The sequence below is a fragment of the Equus caballus genome, chromosome 3 (genome assembly GCF_041296265.1).
Source record: "Equus caballus isolate H_3958 breed thoroughbred chromosome 3, TB-T2T, whole genome shotgun sequence".
Classification (NCBI taxonomy): Eukaryota; Metazoa; Chordata; class Mammalia; order Perissodactyla; family Equidae; genus Equus; species Equus caballus.
Genome location: NC_091686.1, coordinates 21,013,692 through 21,033,658, shown reverse-complemented (window position 1 = coordinate 21,033,658; position 19,967 = coordinate 21,013,692). Strand labels below are relative to the sequence as shown.

At 48.5% G+C, this 19,967-nt stretch overlaps 1 protein-coding gene across 4 annotated transcripts in view; it reads right to left on the bottom strand.

Moving 5' to 3' along the window:
- ZFHX3 (zinc finger homeobox 3) overlaps positions 1 to 19,967 on the bottom strand; it is a 1,295,343-nt gene that overhangs the window by 221,362 nt on the left and 1,054,014 nt on the right. The window contains exon 1 of one of the 4 annotated variants that reach the window (XM_005608377.4): positions 9,512 to 9,882. The exons of the other annotated variants lie outside the window; for them this stretch is intronic. The gene's annotated coding sequence lies outside the window, so the exon portion shown is untranslated. Of the gene's footprint in view, positions 1 to 9,511; positions 9,883 to 19,967 lie in introns of those variants that run through there. 4 annotated transcript variants of the gene reach the window in all.

Sequence of the window (19,967 nt, the reverse complement as noted above, 5' to 3'; positions counted from 1 at the left end):
TTTTCCCAAGAACAAAGCTAGGGAGTATTTTGCGGTGCAAGGTTCTTCCTCGGGAACACTGGGGTAGGAAGGAGTGCATCCAGTCGCCATTCAAACACATCAGTCAAATCCACGGTGACTCTGTAAACTTGGGGACCTCTTTAAGGTAGAAGGACAGCGTCTACGGAGTGGCTCAGTGTAGGGATGAAAGGATCCCATTGGGTGACAGACGATACCACTGCTCATCTGCTGTTAGAAAAGGCAAGGAACTCAGCACCCAAAGCTGTCCTGTTTACTAGGAAAGTGTGCTGAGTGTGCTGGCCGGCCCAGGGCCGCAGTTTCAATAACTTGAGAGGCAACAGGAAAAGGCTGACCTCAGAGATGAAAGGAACCTGGGGCTCGGAGCTATATTAAGGCCTCCACACCTCCTCCTCAGCTCATATCTTTGGCAGGCTTGTGGCACTGTTTGAGGTACGGGCCTGCACTCCAGGCTACCAAAAACACTACAGTGCAGCACCCCAGCCTACATTCCTATTAGGGATGGCAAGGAGGAACCGTCCCAGGGCACCCAGTAGCAGGAAGGTGAACAGCTCTGTGTGCATTATAACATGCCGCCATGCCTCCCTGCAAAAGATCAGGCCCCAGTGCCCCCTCCAGAAAATGACAGAATAAACAAACAGAGCACCACCAGTTAAGCTACGGAGCCTGGATTCAAAAGATAAAATGAGGCCAACACACAGGCCTGACTACCAGCTTGCCATAAATTGTAACTGGCCCCAGGCCTACAGTTATCTAGGAGGTTGCGCTAAAGTAACTTTTAAAATACTCTTCACCTTATCTTTAGGCCCAGTCAAACACACACATACATCAGCCGTCTTAGATCTCTGCCATTAGTGTTCCATTTAGACTTTCCAAAACAAGGTCATCCCAGTAGGCCCTTCCCTTGTTTCCGGTCACAGCTGCGGACTTTCACCCCCTTCTCCAACAAAAGGGACCTTGTACACAAAATTAACCCGAACCATTAGTCTGTGCGGTGTGAGAGAGTACACTGAGCCCTCGGAATGTTTACCCTCCTTCCAGGCCCGGCCCAGAGGACTGCCCAGAGGGCCTCCCCCACGGAGGCCGGGGGAGCTTCCCCAGAGATTAGAGGCCCAGCTCCCTTGGCCTCCGCTCCACGGCTGCAGCTGTGCAGCCAAGGCCCTACTTCTCAGAGAATAAACACAAAGCCTTTTTTTTTTAAGAGAGAAGAAAAGAAACTTTCTCCCAGACTCACTAACTGTAGAAAACGGCTTGATTTCACAGCTGGAAAGGGCCAGAATCATCCTAGATCCTGCTGAGCTGTCCAATATGGTAGCCACCACCAGAATCATCCTAGAGCTGAGCTGTCCAATATGGTAGCCATGGGCCACATGGGGCTCCCGAGCAATGGAAACTCGGCCAGTCACAACTATTGAAATGACAATGTCATGGCGATACTGTGGGCTGCAGAAAATATATTTTAAATTGAATTCCACCTGTTTCTTTTTACTTTTTTTATTAACAGACTGCTGGAAAATGTACAATATGTATGGGGCTTGAGTTCTACTTCTATGGGACAGAACTCCAGAGGAGGAAAATGTTACTATCTCAAACATAAGCCCATTACCACGCCCTAAAAGGAAAGAGCCTGAATTTTTAAATGCTAAAAAGACCATAAAATTAAGCAAATGGCAACATCTGCTATCGCCTAGGTCAAATCACAAACTCAGAGGCCGCTCAATAACTGTGTCTAACACAAAGAGGGAAGCAGGAATTGCGATCCTTTTATCCAAGAGAATCACATGCAACCTCTGTCCCAGTGGTTCTCGACCTGGGGCGACGCTGCCTCCCCAGGAGACAGTGGGCAACTCCTGGAGACGTTTTTGATTGTCGTGACGGGGAAAGGGGAGACGTGCTACTGGCATCTGGTGGGGAGAAGTCAGGGACACCCACATCTCCTAACAAAAGCTTATCCAACCCCAAATGTCAACTGAGCCCACTCATAACTAGGAAACGACTAGCTCTGAGGTCCACTTTTACTACTCAGATTTCCAGGGGCACGGGGCTGGAGGGCTTCTCCAGGGCTCAGAATTGGTAGGTAACAGGGTTCAGTAGGATAAACAACGTCAGAAAACGAAAGTAATAATAATAATATTAAACCTATATTCACTTTCTCAGCACCCTGAGGACTATAGGTCTGGGCAGCTCTGTTTTTCAGGCTGGAAAGTAAAAAGTGGGGTTTAAAAGCTCAGAGCAACATGAGCCAGATCCGCCCTGCACCTAAAGTGTCACCTCTCAAGGAGGATTCGAATTGGGTGAGCCACTGGCGTAGCCAGTTCCCCACCCCTGACCACACAGGTTCCTGTGATGGGCCTGAGGGCACAGGAAGGGGACAGGGCAACGGATGGAGGAGGCCAGGACAGGAAGAGCGCCGGGATGAATGAGAATAGTCCCTCTCGGAGCCAGGCTGGGAGGCCTTGCAGGAAGGGGGGAGGCACATGATAATTAACTCAGCAAGTTGATAGTATTTGCATATAAATGCCTCCACAAATCACTACAAACAAGCCAGGACAAGTCAGGCCTATTAGCATATACAAGCCAGCCCGGGAAGGCCTCTCTAGGTGGGTCATTGAGTGGGCTGCTCACTTAGAAGGCCGCCTGCCAGCTTGGGGAGGGGTAGGGTGGGGGGCACAAGATGGGAGGGCTGGGGAGGACAGGGACACTGCGTCTATCTCAGAACCCTTTCACTCCTGAACACAGTTGCAGGATGTCAAAGGAAGCTGGCTTTATTCCCAGCCCATAAGGGAAGAGCAGAAGACATGCTGAACCTTTTTGTTTCTTTCCTCCCGGGTGCTGGGAAACAAAAGGTAGCAGAGGCCATCAGCAGGAACAAAAGAAACACAAGAGCAAAGGATATGGGGACAGGAATGAACATTTGCAGAGAGGCTACTGAATATGCACTGTGAAGCCTTGTTCCTTATTTCATTTAATTCCCACTACAAATGTGAGGTATGTATTATGCCCATTTTACAGATGAAGGAAGTAAGGCTCAGAGAGGCTAAGTGATGAGTCCAGTCACACACCTAGGCTGGAGCAGAGCTGGGCCTCCCCCTAAGATCCCAGCAGAGGGCTGCAGGCTAAAGCAGAGTGAAGAGCAGGCTCACTTCATTCTTCTCTGCTTCTCCCAGGAAACTGAGGGAACCACAGAAGCCTCACTTCAAGGGCTGGTTCATAAGCAGCCCTCTGATCCTGAACTGGACCCTACCCCGCCCTATTCTGTAATGATCTCATTCCTTCAACCAATGAGGACTGCACCTCCCTCCAATTAGAGTCTGCCCCAGGATTTCCGTCTCGGCCAATTTCTCCACTCTCTGGACAACTGTTACAGATTCCCCAGCAAGAGTCCTCTCTCAAAAGGAGTAAAAGTTCTGTGCTTTCCCCAAAGACACCTCTACCTCTGGGTTTTCACACCTGTGGAAGAAAAAACCAACTTCAACCATCTCTTTGCAAAAGTAGGGGGAGCCCTACTATTCCACTTGTGCCACTCTTTGCCTGGAACTACATTTTAAAAGTAAGCCAGGTGGGCCCAGATAACTCGTGTTCATATCATCAGGTCCACGGCATGACAGTCTTCATCACCGCCTGTCCCTTGGCAATCATGTATTTGATGTAAAAGTGACACCATTCCAGCACCTGGCAGAAGAGGTGACATTTAAAGGCAGTTGCTTTACCAGTGACATCAACCTCCTAACACACACGAAATCCAGGGGTCTCTTTTCTAAGTGTCCAAAAGTTGAAGTGACACTTTAACAGCGATGCAGATGTTCCCGGGAGAACCACGGAGATGTTACCAGGAAAGCAAAAACCACTCCCCCTCCCAGCCAAATGTACATTAAGAACCAAGGCCCTGAGCCAAAGAGCATTTTTAGGAAGCAGAGCCTGAAATGGTGGAAGAGGCTTGCATTGTTTCTTGAGCAGTTAAGAAAAAATTGTTTAAAAGAAAGAAAGAAAAGTTGCTGAGAAGGAGAAAAAAGGCACACCCATGTTCTTTAGCATATTTTCACTGGAGAAAGATGTCAGGAAGAGAAAAGTTGTCCAAAACAGGCCACTCAGAGACTGTAAGTGTGGGAAGCAGATAAGTTCATGTCTACACATACGTACTTTTTATAGACTTACAGGAGTTTAAACTCCTTTGAAAAGAGCTTTTTATACACTGAAGGGAGACTTCCATATTTGAACAGGCACTTATATGGGAGGTGGGGGGGGGGGGGCGCTGCAGGGCTGAAATCAAATATCGAATTAAGCCCCTTGGTCCTTTCTTGGCTCAGCTAATCTGACTCCAGCCTCTCCACTAAAGAGACTCGGACGAGAAGACAGACAGCCGCCCGTGAACTGGAATTTTAATACCGAAATGCAGAGCCTAGACAGAGATGTGCACAGGCAACAGATCCCATTCAAAATCTAGCTCAACCAATAGACTCAGAAGAATTTTTCTCCAGTCGCATTCCCCGATGAAATCAGGCACAACCAAGAAACCAGCAAAATTGCTTTTTTTTTTGCCCACCCCAAAGACTCCCAAGTAGTTGAGTCCTTATTACCTAATGAAGTCTACACATGGCCCCCTCCAGTCTACAAGCCCCCACCACGCTTAATCCCCCAATCTGCCCTAATCATTCAGCCCTTCTCTTTAGCAAACACCCCCGCAACACACACACACACACACAAACTCACACACAAAGAGTAGGAGGTCTGAGCAGTCACCACCTCCTGCCTCCAGAAGCCTAGGAGGCGGGAGAAGTCTCACTCCCAGATCAAAGGTTTGCGGCTGAAATCACTTTCAGGACAGTGCGTGAAATCGGTAGCAGATGAAAATTCCACCGTCTTTTCACAGAGTCCAATGGGGCCAGTTTTCCCAGTTTAGAGTCCCCTACAGATGACCGAGGATACTCCATAAACTCCCGCCTGTTGCCCCAAAAGACCCACTTAAAATTAAAGACAAGATAATCATTTAAGAAAGCCTTTAAGGCCATTATGTGATTAGCAGAATAGAAGGGGAGGGGGATCCCGGTGCTCCCCCATCCTCACAAGGCGCAGCCTGCAAGGGGGTTCCATGGCTTCAGTCCCAAACCCGCAGCAGCCAGAAGGGGTGGGGGTGGGAAGGAAGCATGTGTTTTGCCCTCCCCACTCCTCCCTTCCATAGAAACCTTAGGATGACTTCAGGGAGGGAAGAGAATGGAAAAATCTTGGAGGCGGCACATGCGGTAACAGCAAAATTCAAAGAATGAGCAGCCGAATCACCTAAGACCCCCCAACCCCCAGGACACAGGAGGCCAGCTAGGGCCCCTCTGGAGGGGTGGACATCAAAACCCCCATGCATTAATCCTCGTGTTGACAAGACTGCATGGTGACCCTCCCGTGGGAAGAGAGAAGGGCTCACCCAAAAAAGCAGATTAAGCTCAGGCATTTTGCTAAGAGGCCCCGTCTGGGGTTAAAACCAACAAAACCGAAGTCTTACTCTGAAATGGAGCCAAATTTGCCACCTAGCAAACTTTCTATGTCCCTTCCCCCTTTTTATGCATGCCCTCATGCTTGCAAAAGCAAGAAACCCCAGGAATTAAGGGTGAGAGAAGGGCAGCGACATCTAAGGGAAAAAAGCACCTTTAAAAGTGACAAATAAGGAGCCAAGCCACCTTCCTTAGGCAAAGAACTCTCTAGAAACATACCTGTCACTGCTAGATCACTCACTGCCTTGTCCTCCCCATCCCGTTCCCTGCCCCAAAGACTGAAAACCAGAAAAAAACATCCAAGCTGTCTCATTGCTTCTGAAGCTTCAGCACAATGCTGCTGTGACTGCCCAGTCCCTGTCCACACAGGAGTCATTTACCATATTAGCGCGGGAAAAAGCCTTCTAACATCTGATTGTCACTTCTTTGCACATGCTCAAAGAGAACAGTCTGGCAGCCAACTTTAAATCATACAGAAAAGAAATCTGACAGTTGTTGATTTTGTAGTTTTTTTCCTTAATCTGGATTTTGAGAGTGGCTTGCCAATGAGCCAAGATTTTTTTACCCGGGTCTCTCCCTCGGGGCAGTTTGACTCAATCTTAGCTTCTGTGTGTTTGTTTCTCAATCTGAGCAGCCTAAAGACTCAGGACACCGCACTTTGGATAGAACGAGGCACCCCTTAATATTTGATTGAGATTAGCTCCTGCCAAGGAACTCTCCTGCCTGGCTTCTATTAAAACAGGGTCCCCATTTCCCGGTCGGCAAGGCAGATTCTAACCGAGAGGTAGGATGGTGGTTCTGAACTGTGCTGATTTCTAACAATTACCATTACAACCAAACCCTCACATGCGTGCATTTGGATACCCCTCTGAAGTTCACTGTAATGGAATCTGCCTTCCTGTTGTGTTTTTAGGTAACGCCCCCATCCTGGTTAATTACACCAGCCTTGGGAACCAGAGTAGGCCAACAGGCCCAAGCACTACAGAAATAGGCCAGGCGAAGAGCAAGCAACCGTTTTCGTAACAAAATCCAAGTATAAACCACAGCACATACTGTACTTCTTGAGGTTACTAATGTTCAGCGTCAGGTGCATTATCCCTGTAATACTGGCAAGTGTGAGATGGACACTGCAAGTTTCTTCAGGCCAGAACCTCCACTGTCTGTACTGTAAGACCAAGCTAACCCCTTCACATTAAGAAGCAAGATAGCTACTCCAAATAGTGGGTGTGAAGACAACTGGCTTTCTTTCCCTTCAAGTAATTTGAGCAATTCTCTATACTTTTATAAAATGTTGCTTAGACACTTCAATATTTACTTTTTAACAGGAGACTGTTGCAATAAAAATGATTTCTTAGGTAAGGGTCTGTTTGAGCCCTCGAGTATTTCTAAGCTCTCACATTAACACTCCGGAAGCAAAAAAAAAGAAAAAAAAAAAAAGACCCCACATCCAAAAGGAACAATAGCACATGGTGACAATAAGGACATGCTCCCTGGACACCACTTGTGACCAGAACTGTAAGCTAAATCATCACCAGCCCCAGATAACACTTTGCTAGTAGTCTGCAATCACAGATTTATTCTAATGAACTAACAACTTTTGGGTCACCCAAGGTGAGCCAGGCCTGTCCTGGGAGTGTCTAGTAATCATCATTTAAAATCACAATGATGAAAACTGAAATCTCACTTATTTGAGCTCCTCACCACCAGGCAGTCCAACTGGCAGTGAGTTGAAACGGCAGTTAAATCCAGCCCCGAAGCAGCAAGAAGGAAGGCACTTCACTGTCCTGTTGGGCCGAGCCAAACAGAGGCCCGCTGAGAGTACTGTTTTATTTGGGTCCTTTCCACCCTCCCCGAGTATTCATTTGTGCAAATAAAAGATGGAAGGGAAGAAACCAAAATTAAAGTTTCAGGTGGTTGGAGAAACAGCTCGGATTTTTTATTTTGGAAGAGTTAGCAAGTGTTTCTCAATAGTTCCCTGTCAATCAAAACTGTTTTCAGGAGAACTGGAAAACAGCAGCTCTATCTATCCCATAGAAAATGCAGCCATTTCAAAAGAGTTGGGAAAGGAGATGACCCATGTCATAAAGACAGAAGGTCTCCAAGTCACTTCATTCCTTGTGACTCCAAAAGGACTGTTTTTAAAGTGCAAAAGTGCTTGCTTCTGCATCTGCCCCGTGTTGTTAAATAACACTCGTGTAATTAAATAAAAGAGCAAAGTGTGACCCTAGCCCATTCTGAGAGGCACTTACACGCTCTCTGAGAACATGCCGGGAACTAAATGCAGACAATCTCCTTAGTCCTGTAATTTAAGGAAGGGAGAGAGGGAAAGTTTCTCTTGGCCTTCACAGCTACACACCATCTGAAAGGGGGCCTTCGGGGTCTCTGCAAAATTGAATGAACACAAATACAGGTGTGCAAACATCCAGGTATGTACCTCTCTCCAATGACCCCATTCTTGAAACCCTTAAATTATTTAGAATCGCAGTCTCCTCACTTCCCTCACACCCCACCTCTTTCCCTAATTGCTTTTTGTGTTTGGGTAGGGTAACAAGAAGGATTCAGAATCTCAGGCCGCCAGTGGCTGCTCTGATAACAAGGAACAGGCCCACGCTCCTGGCCTCGCTTGGCCTTTCTCGATCAGGTTACCTTGGAAGGTGTATGTTTTCCTCTCAGACGCAGTCTCTCTCTCTGCCCCAGCACTCGGGCTTCCCTCTCCAGCCCAGCCTACTAGAACTCGTGATTTTTAGGGTTTCCCCTTGAAACCTATCCAGAAACCACAGCCATTAAAAGAACATGAAGGTTTGACACCTCCTGAATTTAGGAATGAGGGGACTCGAGGGGCCAACTCTACAAGCTCGCACCTGCTGCTTGATGGCAAAGAAACGAAGTTCCCGGCTGGCATGGGCTTTAAATTATACCCTATTTATTTAGTGACTTGTCTCCAAGGATCTCAAAGCATGGGATGAAACGAGATGACGTGCAACTTTCCCACTATCCACCTTCAAAGCTTAGGGTTGTTTTCCTTGTTTCGCCTTAATACATTCCACCAAGCAGGCCCCAGCCTGAGGGAGAGGCCTCTCCCTGTGCCCAAGAAGGGCCATGTGTCCTCTCCGAGGTTATCTGTCCGTGGCTTTTAGAGTCTTCAAGGCTGGATAAATGACACAAATAGACGGTAGGGGAAGGCATGACCGGCCTGGATCCACCTGCTCCCTGGTTTCATTGAAACCAGTTCGTATACCAAGCAAGGCACTCTCAGACTATACCAGGCATGAGCTGTGGTCTTTACCCTCAAGGCATTTTCCCATCATTATAACAAAGGTATGTCCAAAGCAGAAAGGACCGTTTTCCAGAAAGTTCTTTTCCCTCTAAGCCTACAATACTTACTTTTGTTTTTTTTTTCTGCTCTTGACCTAACTTGGGCTTTCCTCCTCTTAACAGCTGTCCCTCTCCACCACCAGCACCCCCCCGACACACACACACACAAATGAATGCTGCTCCGGGTTTCCCAGACTGAGAACAAACTAAAATTAGAGGATGGCCAAGCCCATCTCCAAAGGTGCCTTCAGCTCCAAACCTGATTCTCCCCTTAATTACTCCACAACAAGCGCATTCTTCACATTGTTTCCAACTGACCAGTGACTTCTCTTGGGCTGAAAAGGGTGCATTTTTAGGTGGAGGAACCCAAACTTCTAAATGACACCAGCACTGCAAGTATTCAGAAGGCAGGAACTAATCCAAAAGCAAAAGAAGGAAGGAAGGAGGGAGGAGTAGAAAGATGGAAGGGAGAGGAGGAGGACGGGCTTTACTTTGTGCCCAGCAGAATTCAGACGCTCTCACCCCAGGTAGGTTCCCATTGGAGTCTAGTAGTTCAAGTGCATCCTGCCTGCCCTTCCCCCACACGCCCCAAGAGAATGGGAAGTTCAGCCAAGACTCGCAGCACCTGCCTGCAGCTCTAGGCCGGCTGCGCGAACCGGGCGGGCCGGCGGCCGGGGGAGGGAGGATCCACTCACCTGGCACACAAAGGCTCCGCACACCTCCGCAGGGAGGAGGCACTCGCAGGTCCGGGGGCCGCAGCGCGCGCGACCAGGGGAAATTCCAGCAGCACGCGAGCCCTGAACTCACCCACCCCAGGCGGCATTCTCCCCACCTCCCGCTGGCCCCGGGGCTCCGAGGTGGCTCTGGCTAGGTGCAGGGGGGGCGCAGGCACGGGAGGGGGGCTCATGGTGGTGGCCGGGGCTGCCGGTTGCCCCTCCCCAGGAGGGAGGGTCCCCGGACACGCGGCGGGATTCACCCACGGGGCGCGGCGCTCGAGTCCCCGTCCCCGGCCTGCCTGCCGCGGGCTCGGCCGCCCGCCCGCCCGGAATCGCTTTATGTAAATGAAGCTCAACTCGCAGTTTGCAGCGCGCACCGCCCGGGGAAGGGGGGCGGGCGGGGCGGGGGGCCTTCGGGGATCCACATTACACAGCAACAAAGCGGAAGGTTAATTTGAAACTCACAGCCCCGCTGCCGCTCGGCTCCCCGGGCAAAGCCTGACATCTACAGTCCTGCCGGGCGCAGGCCGGGTACTCGGCGGCGGCCGCGCCCGCGGGACACGGGGACACACACGGGCGCGCGAGGCCCGAGCGCTCGGCCGCGCTCTGGGCACGGGCCTCCAGGCAGGCAGGGCCGCGCGCCCGGGGACGAGAGCCCTGGGTGACTCGGCCTGAACCAGCCAGGCGGGAACAAAGCCCAGTCCTCCCCACGAGCTGACCCCTCACTCATCAAAAGTCAGGGGCCGGCCTAGAACCGGGCGAGAAGAAAGGGACGCGCCCTGGGCCACAAAAAGGAGCCTGGGACCTCCGAACCGGAGCCATGGTCTCTGGGCCCCATCCACGTCACAGCCAGGCCACTCCAGCATGGGGACGTTAGCCAATGTGGACAGGAATTTATTTGAAACACACACCCATCCTATTAACTGCTTTACAGAGCACTTCTGTTTTTCAGCTGCAGAAACTTATAAAAACATCCTCTGCTCTTCATTGACAGTTTAAGGATAGAGTTTTTCATGGCAGAGAAAGAAAGAGAAGTCGCAGTTTGCAATGCAGCTTACAGTCTCTTTAGCAAGAGTCGCCTTAAAAAGCTACATCATTTCAGATAAGGCAAAGATGGTTCCCTTCATAGGGAGATTCTACCACTGGAGTCAAATTAATGCAGCCACCCCAGTTGGTCAAAGCAATTGCTGGGCACTGTTACATCTCCCCAGGTTCACCTTTTCCATTCTGATGTGCAAAGGCAGCTCCACAGAAATCTCACCGGAAGTCCCCTCTCCTCCCTGCCAGAATCCCTTGCTCAGTCTGAATTGACTCCCTCTTCTCTCAACACAGAAAGGCACCTGCGTTCACCCTTTCTGAAAGCCGCCCATCCAGGCTGGCCCCACAGCCTTGAGAGTCCCTTCTGACTGCACAATAACCAACCATGCAAGTGTTAGAAATGTAATAAGCTCACGAGGCGAAGAGCTGTACGTATGGAATCCTATTAGCATTAAGCACACGCTGATGCAGGAGGAGAGGGGATGCTTGGCTGATGAAAACTATCGTGTCCGCTCGTGTAAGGCGTCGTGCACAATATAATTTTGGTTTCAAATTAACGTAAATATCTAACCTGTTGGGGACAGGCAATCCCTCTCTTACATTTTTGTCCAGACAAGAGACTCCAAAAGACTTTTTTTCATCTAGGACCCTGGGAGGAAAGACTGTCTCTAGGGAATCATGTCCGATTAGGGACAAAGGAGACCACAAGCCAAATTCTGTCACACATGAGAAAGTGAGGGGAGGGGGGGCGGAGAGCGAGAAAGGAAAGTGGAAGATGATTTTGTAAACCAGCGCGGGATCAGTGCAGAGCTGTTTCCAGGCCGCCTGACTTCAGGCCCAAGAACAGGTGGTGTTTTCAAAACACACTATTATTTATATTAGCCCCATGAGTTGAGAACACCTTAAAGAAAACCAATTAATAATTTAATTGAAAAAGTGACTATGAATAATACATGAAGATGATGATGCTGGCGAGAACGCAAGTAACGTGGCACACACGACACAGAGATGTCTCTGAGAATGTCTTCAGGAAAATGAAGACTCCAGGCCCCCTTGTCTTACCTGGAAGCAACCCATGGCACATCAGATAAATTAAAGGCAATAAGAAAATGTTTATACTCCCAGAAAATCTAATTTTGCTGCTTTGTCTTAACTTTTATTAACAGAAGACAACCTCATCATCTGGTGACATCATGAACCTGGTGGGCTGACAGATAAATATCTTCAATAAAATAAAAGCTAGAAAGCCCGAAGAACCAGCTATAAAGTAATCTGGAAGGATGCAGAGGTGCTGGGCAGAAGGCCCTGAGGGGATCTGTCCTGACACCGCCAGTGTCCCAGGCAGCAGACACTGCAATCCGCATCCTGCACCTCAGAGGCCTGACAAGTAGAACTGGGAGGCCCCATGGCTCCCTTTCCTTTATCTTAATCGGGCACCAGCTACATACATGGTGAGGCCTGGTCAAGCCTGCCTTTATTACAGGCAAAAATTTAACAGGTAATCCACAGGCAGGTAGTCTATGGCCTCGGTATCATTATGAGTAGAAAGGATTACACAAAAGCTGTTACCTCTACCAAAACTTACTTTCATCCTTAACAAAAACAATACCTCTTCAGAGGGAATCTGCGACTTTTGCACTGACATATGAAATCAACGGCTTCTCTGAAATACACGTTGCAAATTCTGTCCTGGGGCTCCGAAAGGCCCTGGCTCTTCTGAGGGCGGCTGCCTGATGTTAAACCCTCGGCCTACCCAGCAGTGACAGCCAGCTCTCTCATCGCTCTGACCTGAACACTGTTGACAAATAAACCTACTCTCAGGAAAGGCAATTCTTCCCTTCCAGCCCTCCATAACTAGTCTCATCTCATCTGGAAAGCGTAATTGGCTACAGCCAAAAGGATAAATATTTAAAAATAAATCAGAGAATGCTAACCCCTTCCCGACACCTCCCCTTACCCACTCTCCAAGCCAGAGGCCAGCCCCGTGACGCTTAGCTGGCTGGTAAATTACAATGATCCCCACCGAGCCAAACTGGTTCTCTCCACATACACACTCAGTCTCCAATGCTGTATCCTTTCAGTAAAGGTAAATATGATCTCTGAGCTAAGACACAGTGAATGTCAGCATTCTGACTTCTAGCTAAACCCGGGCTCTATTTTCACAGCACAACTGGGTTTAGGCGGATTTGTGTATTCTTCCAGATCCTTCTATTTTTATTAAATTATACATACACATTGACTTTAAAACTAGTGCTTAAACAATTCTGAGGCTTTCACAAAGAAAAAGCCAGGAGAAGGGGGAAGATAAAAGTCCCTGAAATAAACAAGGAAACACTGGGAGCTAAAGGACACTCCATGCCCTGAATTCACCCCATTATATTTCTAGGCAGTTATATTTAGGGGCCCGAGACCCGCTGGGTGGCCAGGCCCTCCTGGGTATGGTACAGAATGCAGGCTTTCCACAGAACATCCCACACTCACCTTCACAACCACTGGAGGCTGGTGTGGCAAGGCCTACGCACAGATGTTTCGATTCACATTTCTCTGACTCAAACCTCAAGACCCCCAACTACTGCTACAATGCTAATTCCATCGATTAATTTTTACCCCTAAATCGTAGGTGGAACGTTATCTAGTTTACTTACCCACCCTCCCAGCTCAGGTCCTAAATCTGTCAATGACACACCTAAGAAAGACACAAATGAGTAAACATTTTTTTTAAAAAACTGCGATTGGGAAGAGCTCTTCCAAATTAATTTTAAGTTACAAAGCCCAAGTTTTAAGAAAGCAAAAATAAAGAACTTGCCTTAAAACAGCTTTAAAATGTTAGGTCAAAAGCTTGCTCTTTTTTTTTCTTTGTAAACAAAAATATTTCTGAAAGGGCAAAGAGAATTTGCCATGCAAGACTTTTATACCCAAGGGGATTCTTACATTTGTGTTTCTAAACCTTGAAATTGAGAATTCTAATGAAAAGGCAGACAGATGCTTAAGGACAGCATCGCACTCAGGGTCCATACATTAGAGGAGGGAGGTGCTTTGTCTGGGGCCAGGAAAAGAGGGGGACTCCAATTTTGTTCATGGGCCATCCCCACTGTCTGACACATCCCTTTGCACTCAGCCTGACGCAAACCACTGAATTCCTGGAGCGGAAGCGGGTTGGAGGGAAAAGAAAGGAAAAAGGAAACAGGAGAGGAAAAAAGTGGGATAGGGAGGACGGCCTCTATATATAAATGGTAGTTTTTAAAAAATTCCGTACACAGCATCAATTCCACAGTGGGTCCCAACAGTTCCCCTACACATGCATTAGACAATCACTTAAATGATACACCAGGAGCACAATAACTGGGATCTTTTTTTTTTTTTTAAGAATTTCATTTGGGTTTGCAATTCTTTTCTATCCAGCGACCACTTCTTGGGGCAGGACACCAAGAGAGAAACAAAAGATGACGCTTTTCACACTTTCCCAAAATGATTCTAGAATCCCATTTTCTTATCTTTTCATGTTAGTGCATTTTTGTTCAAAATCTGTGCTAATCTGACTTAAGAGCCCCGAGCTGAAATTTCACATCTCCTCCAAGTCAGCCAGTGTTTTAGAATCTGGATTTCTATTGAGGCTGTTCCAATCGCCAGTGAGGCCTACGGTAAAATGCGCTTCATGCTGTTCCGTTTGTCTCTCTGCAGACAAATAGAAACTGTGAAATTTAAAGAATGGATGAAAAAAAAATCTAAAACAAAGAGGTTAAAAAAATAGGACAAATGTTTTTGCTTTTGTGTCTCCCTGGAGCAATTGTTTGGGGGAGTCTGCATTGACAATAACCATGAGAAGGCCATCTAAAGGCGATGCGCACACAAGAGGACTCCTTGCCTGCTGCCTTTGGTCTGGGAGAAAAAGCACCTTAGCTCCGTTCTCCAGGAACAAAAGGCCAGGGCCACGCAAGGGGGGAGAGGTTACTGGGGCTTTCACATGGAGCCAAGTGTCAATGCAGGTTCATTTTTCACCCGTCTTAGTTGGAAAGCAGCTCAGTGAACTTCCTAATGACTGCTTTTCCCTCTCTCCCTATTATTTCTAAACCTAAAAGAACAAAACAATAATATTTTTTTTTAACCTAAAACCCATCAACTTATTAGAGGAAAGCCTTGGAGGCCTACACAGTCAGTTTTTCCTCCTTCCTTTCCCCATTCTACTTATTTTTGGAGAAAGGGGGATTCCAATTGCAGAACACATGGAAATAAGAGCCACAGGACACTGTAGTCATTTTTAGTAACACCAGAACGGCCTTTATGTCTACAAAAAGGCAGAGAGCAGAAAAATAAACGAGAGAGGAAAAAAAACTGAATAGGGATAGAAGTGATGGTGGGGGGCTGTGGGGCAACGCCTGGACACTTTTTTTTTTTCACAGCATGAAGTCGCTAATGCCAGCTTCATATTTGCGACTGAATCAAAGTCATCATTACAAGGTCGGTTTTTTATTTGCGGGGGAGGTGCATGGAAAGTGGACAATAAGGATGTATTAAAGACACAGACAAGGTGTATGTGGTGGGGGGGGGTGGTTACAAAGAAAGGAAGCTGAGATGAATCATTGCATGCCATGAAAATACTAGGGCAAGTGGATGTCGAAGCGTTTAACCAGATTCGAAGCTGGAAACATCTTCCCCAGCGGGCGAACCCTAGGACGAGGCAGTGACACGCAACCCTCAGCCTTTGAACCCAGACCTGGCAGCTTAGGAACGCGTCCCCCCTTCCCCAGGCAGCCACAGGCTCTGGCTGAAAAGCCAGGTGGGGGTAGGGATGAGAGGGCCCTGCGAAGAAGCACAATAAACAACTCAAATATGAACGGAAATGACATCAGCAAAGTGAAGGACCTGTTTATTGCAGATCAAAACAAAACAAACTTCCAAACCTTTTGTGTACACAAGATAACTCTATAAAAAGCCCTCCTAAAATGTCACCAGGGTCGACATATCAGCATCCCAAGAACACAGATGACAGTTACCATGGCGGGGGTAGGGGGATGAAGGGAAGAAGATGGAAGGGGATATAAAACCAGAAGGGGCCAAAAATCCAGCTATTTCCCCCCTCTGCTGATCCTTAATATTTATTGGTGTTTATAATCTAAAAGCCGTGCTCTGTATTTCACTTAATACAAGGCCAGACAGTGCTGTCTAATGAGGCAGCATTACAATCAGCTTGTAATACTGAATTTTTAATGCTGCCAAGGATTCTGTTACATAATAATACGAAAAACAGAAGCTGAAAGTGGGCTCGTGGTGACAGGACACTGGAGGTTCCAGGCAGGCAAGGGCCACAAGCCTGCCTTCCAGTTCCCTGCCCACCCCCACCTTCTGATCTGCGATCGGCCCTCCATCCCTATACAGGAGGTCGGCACAGAAACCAAGAGGATTTCTTAGGAAATCTACTTTTTTGTTTTTTATTATACTCTCTGATCCAGAGTTATATTTCAAGAGTTTGAATTCTAGCTTATCGGAGGTTAGAGGTCTGAAAGAAAAATTAATGTTTTTGGAGGTGGGTGGTGAAGAGATAAGGAATTTTAAGCAAACTGAACAATTTGGGAAAAAGTCACAGAGGGTAAAGGAACTAAGATCCTGCGGGGGAGGGTGTTGAAGTCTGTGACCATATTCACAGCTGCTGCACTCAGTTTACACTGGTGTAATTTAAAAGCATATATATAGCCGCCGTTGCTCTTCTCTGTAATACCCCAAGACTGTAAATCTATAACCACTGCAATGATTTAGTGATTAAAAACATGATAACATATTGTGTAACTGCAAACCACAGAACCCCTGCCAACTCTCCTCTAAGATAGAGGGGAAAAAAAAAAAACAGAAAATGTGTTGCTTGCAGCGATCTTCCTAAACCCAAAAGATTTTAATAAAAGAACCTATACAGTAAGTAGACGAATCGGAAAGGGTGAGTGAATTCTATGTGAAGCCAGCAAAGGGAGGGGGGGAAGAAAAGGCAGCTTTATGTGGGATTCTTTTCCTTGTACTAACAAATTACGACCTAAACATGCCTTTTCTTTTCTCTCTCTCTTTTTTTAATAGTTTGTTGTAACTGGAATAACTGGTCCTGTGTGCTGTCTTGCATATTCAAAGCTGCTTTGTAATCCGATCTGGAAACCCAACCTTATTTGCCTGAACTCAATAGAGGTTTTTTCCTCCCCCTCCTCCCTCGTTTTGTTTTGGATTCGGTATTGTGGGTTTTCTGTTCTTGCTGGGAGCAGCCATCCACACAAGCAGAGGCTCCGGTGCCTTTAAGCTCCACAGCAAACACCTGAGAGGAGGAGGCACAATTTGTAACATGGCAGGAGGAGCCTAAAATATACACAAAAAAATAAAATCAAAGTAGCTGTAGGGGTTTTGGCCTCTGAGCAGCTGACCTGACCTCATTCTGTATATTCTTTTATTTCTCCATTGCTGGATTTCTGCACCTTGGATCAGACTCGAACTCAATGTGACCCTGAGGAGAAGGCAGTCACCGAGTCCTGGAAAATTGCTCCGTATTTAATGGGGGGAGGTGGAGGGGGCAGGGTAAGTGCATATGCATTCTGACTCCCCCAGTGTGGATACCCACACAGTACGTACGTGCGCGCACAGACACACACACACACACACACACACACACACACACACACACACAGGACTGCCAGGCCGTGGGGCCAGCTCCAGCTCAGCTTTCTCAGCTCACACTACGGAGAGCCTGAACTCTCCTCGCCGTCCCCCAAAATCTTCATGTCTACAACTCTACCCATAAACACATGTATGCACAGAGAAACACTCCTCCAGAGACTATATGTTTAAAAAGTCCACAGATCTGAATGGCCTCCTTTTTGGACCTGAGCAGGGCAGTTTATTCAGAGAAATCAATAGGAAAGAGCATTTGCAAATATTTATATAAGCCCTGTGCATTTCAGCATTAAGTAATTAAAAACTAAAACTAGAGGAGGGGGAAGGGAGGAGACACAGACAGAGGAAGGCTGCTGGCCTGGAGTGGGTTTTCCTGCCCACACCTCATCTCCCCAAACCACAGTCCTTTCAAAACTGACTCCGTGTACACTTTTTACAAAATCCTGTTCGTGCACCATTTGCTAGACTATTTCAAAATCATCTCCAAATATGGATTCACCTACCACCAAGCTTTCAAGCCTGACTATAAGATAAGTGTCTGTGTTATCTCTCTCTCTCTCTCATCCACACACACAGCAATCCTTACTTTTGACACTGCTTCAATCTCTGGTGTATTCTCTCGCTTGTATTCATATCTCTAAATTACTTGCACCAGTTAAACATATCTAACATTATAAGATGAGAAGAGGGCCCCCGAAGTGGTAATTCAATAAGTGAATTCCCATCCCCTAACCCCCCCCAACACTTTCCACTCCCCGCAACCTATAGAGATACCTACGCTTTGGGGGTTCAGTATCTGAAACCCCCACACGTAAAGAGATTCACAAAAAAAAATGTACAGTAAAATGAAAGAGTTTTAAAATGAGTCACTATCAAGTGGACTTCCCCTATATTGTTCCGGAGGACTCGGTAGTAAATTCTGCTTGTACTGCCTCTAAATCCGCTCTAAGAAGCCGAGCAAGGCACTGGAGCACCCACGCTACAAATATTGTAGAAATTTACAGTAAATGTAGGTACACGATTGCAGCACGCTGCCCTATTGATTATGCAGATTGTAATCAATCTTCTCCCCTCTCCCATTTCCCAAGCCTCTTTCCGAAGACCTCTAAATAAGTTGATCTGTAACTAGCCATTCTCCCAAAGTAGGGAGAAAAAAGTAATTTTTTAAAAAACATAATAAATCCTCAAGTGTCCCCACTGAAAGGGCTCGAGTCTTTTTTTAATTCCAAAGTGAATATATGCTCTGTAATTTGCATTACAGCCAAGCGATCACCGTACGTCATATTCTTCAAAGGTACTTAACAAACCCCCTTTTTTAAAAGTCACTAGAACTGGAGGCCAGAAAAAGGCAATCAGCCTCCTCCTTCCATATAGTCCTCAGATCAAGTTTCAATAATTGAGACCAATAAAAATTGTCATATTTACCCTACTTCAAAGCAACAAGGAGGAAAAGTTAAGAGTGGGTGATTTTTGAAAGCACTTGTAATCCAAGAATTGGCCACAGTCGAAGGAATTGCACAACATTCTGAAAAAGTCAGATTATGAGCAACAGACTAATTTGCAAAGTAAAACGCATTTTTTAATTTAGTAGCTCCACAAGAAGCCTACGAGTAGAGTCTATATGTGATTTAAATAGAACACTGCATAAAATACACTTAGATCGACTCTTCAATAGGTATGCAAAAAGATGTACATGAAAATGCATAACGTAAAATTCAGGAACATGGTTTTTGCATCTAATGGAGAAAATACACGGAAAAGAGGAGTGAAGCAGGACGAGGAGTGAGAGCGGGGAACGGAACGTAAACAATCCCAGATTCGCGTGAGCAAAAGAAAAAAAAAAGAAAAAAAGAAAGAAAAAAAAGGAATCCTCCGACGTCTCTCAACTCAGCTGGCCAAGGAGAGGCCAGCCAGGCTAGGTCTAGTCCTGGCCGCCGGCACAGCCCCGAGCCCCGAGCCCCCGGGAGCCCCTAGTGTCCAGGGCAGAGCCCCCTCTGGGCGCTCGCGGCGCTGCCAGTGTGGCAGGGCGGAGGGCGCGCAGGTAGAGGGTCCCGCGACCGCCTCGCCCCCACTCCCCATCTCGGACCCCGGGGCTCCGGCCCGGCGGCGGCGTCCCCGGCAAGGCGAGCCCTGGCGCAGAAGGCGCCCGGCCGGCCGGCCAGCGGTAGCGGCGGCGGCAGCAACGGCTGCCGCGGCGACTGCTCCGGGCCGGGTGCGCGCCCCGCGCGGCGGCTCAGCCCCGGGCCCCGGCGCCTCTCGGGGTGGGGCAAAGTTGGGGGCCGCGGGCGGCGGGGGCGGGGGCGCTCGGCACCGCGGACCCCCCCGCCGGCCGCCGCCTTTGTCTCGGCGCCTGGACCCCGGCCGCCCTCCCGCCCGCGGCCCGCGCCCCGGCCGGCCCTGCCCGGCGGCGCCTCCAAACTCGCCGCGCGGGCCTTGCCCCGGGCGCCTCCACCCTCCCGGGGGTCGGTGGCGGCCGGCGGCGGCGGCGCGGGGGCCGGGGAGGAGGGGGCGGCCCGGGCTCGGCGGCGGCGGCGGCGGCGGCGGCGGGAGGAGGAGGAAGAAGAAGAGAAAGAGAAAGTTTGGCGCAGGGGGAAGGCGAGCGGGACGCAGCGAGCGAGCAGGGCGCGGGCGCGGGGAGCGCGGGCGGCGGCGGCCGGGCGCGGGAGCCGGGAGGGGGCAGGACGAGCCCCATGCAAAGCAGCCCGGGCGCCCCGAGGAGCCCCGCGTCCGGGCGGTGGCGGCGGGAGGAGGA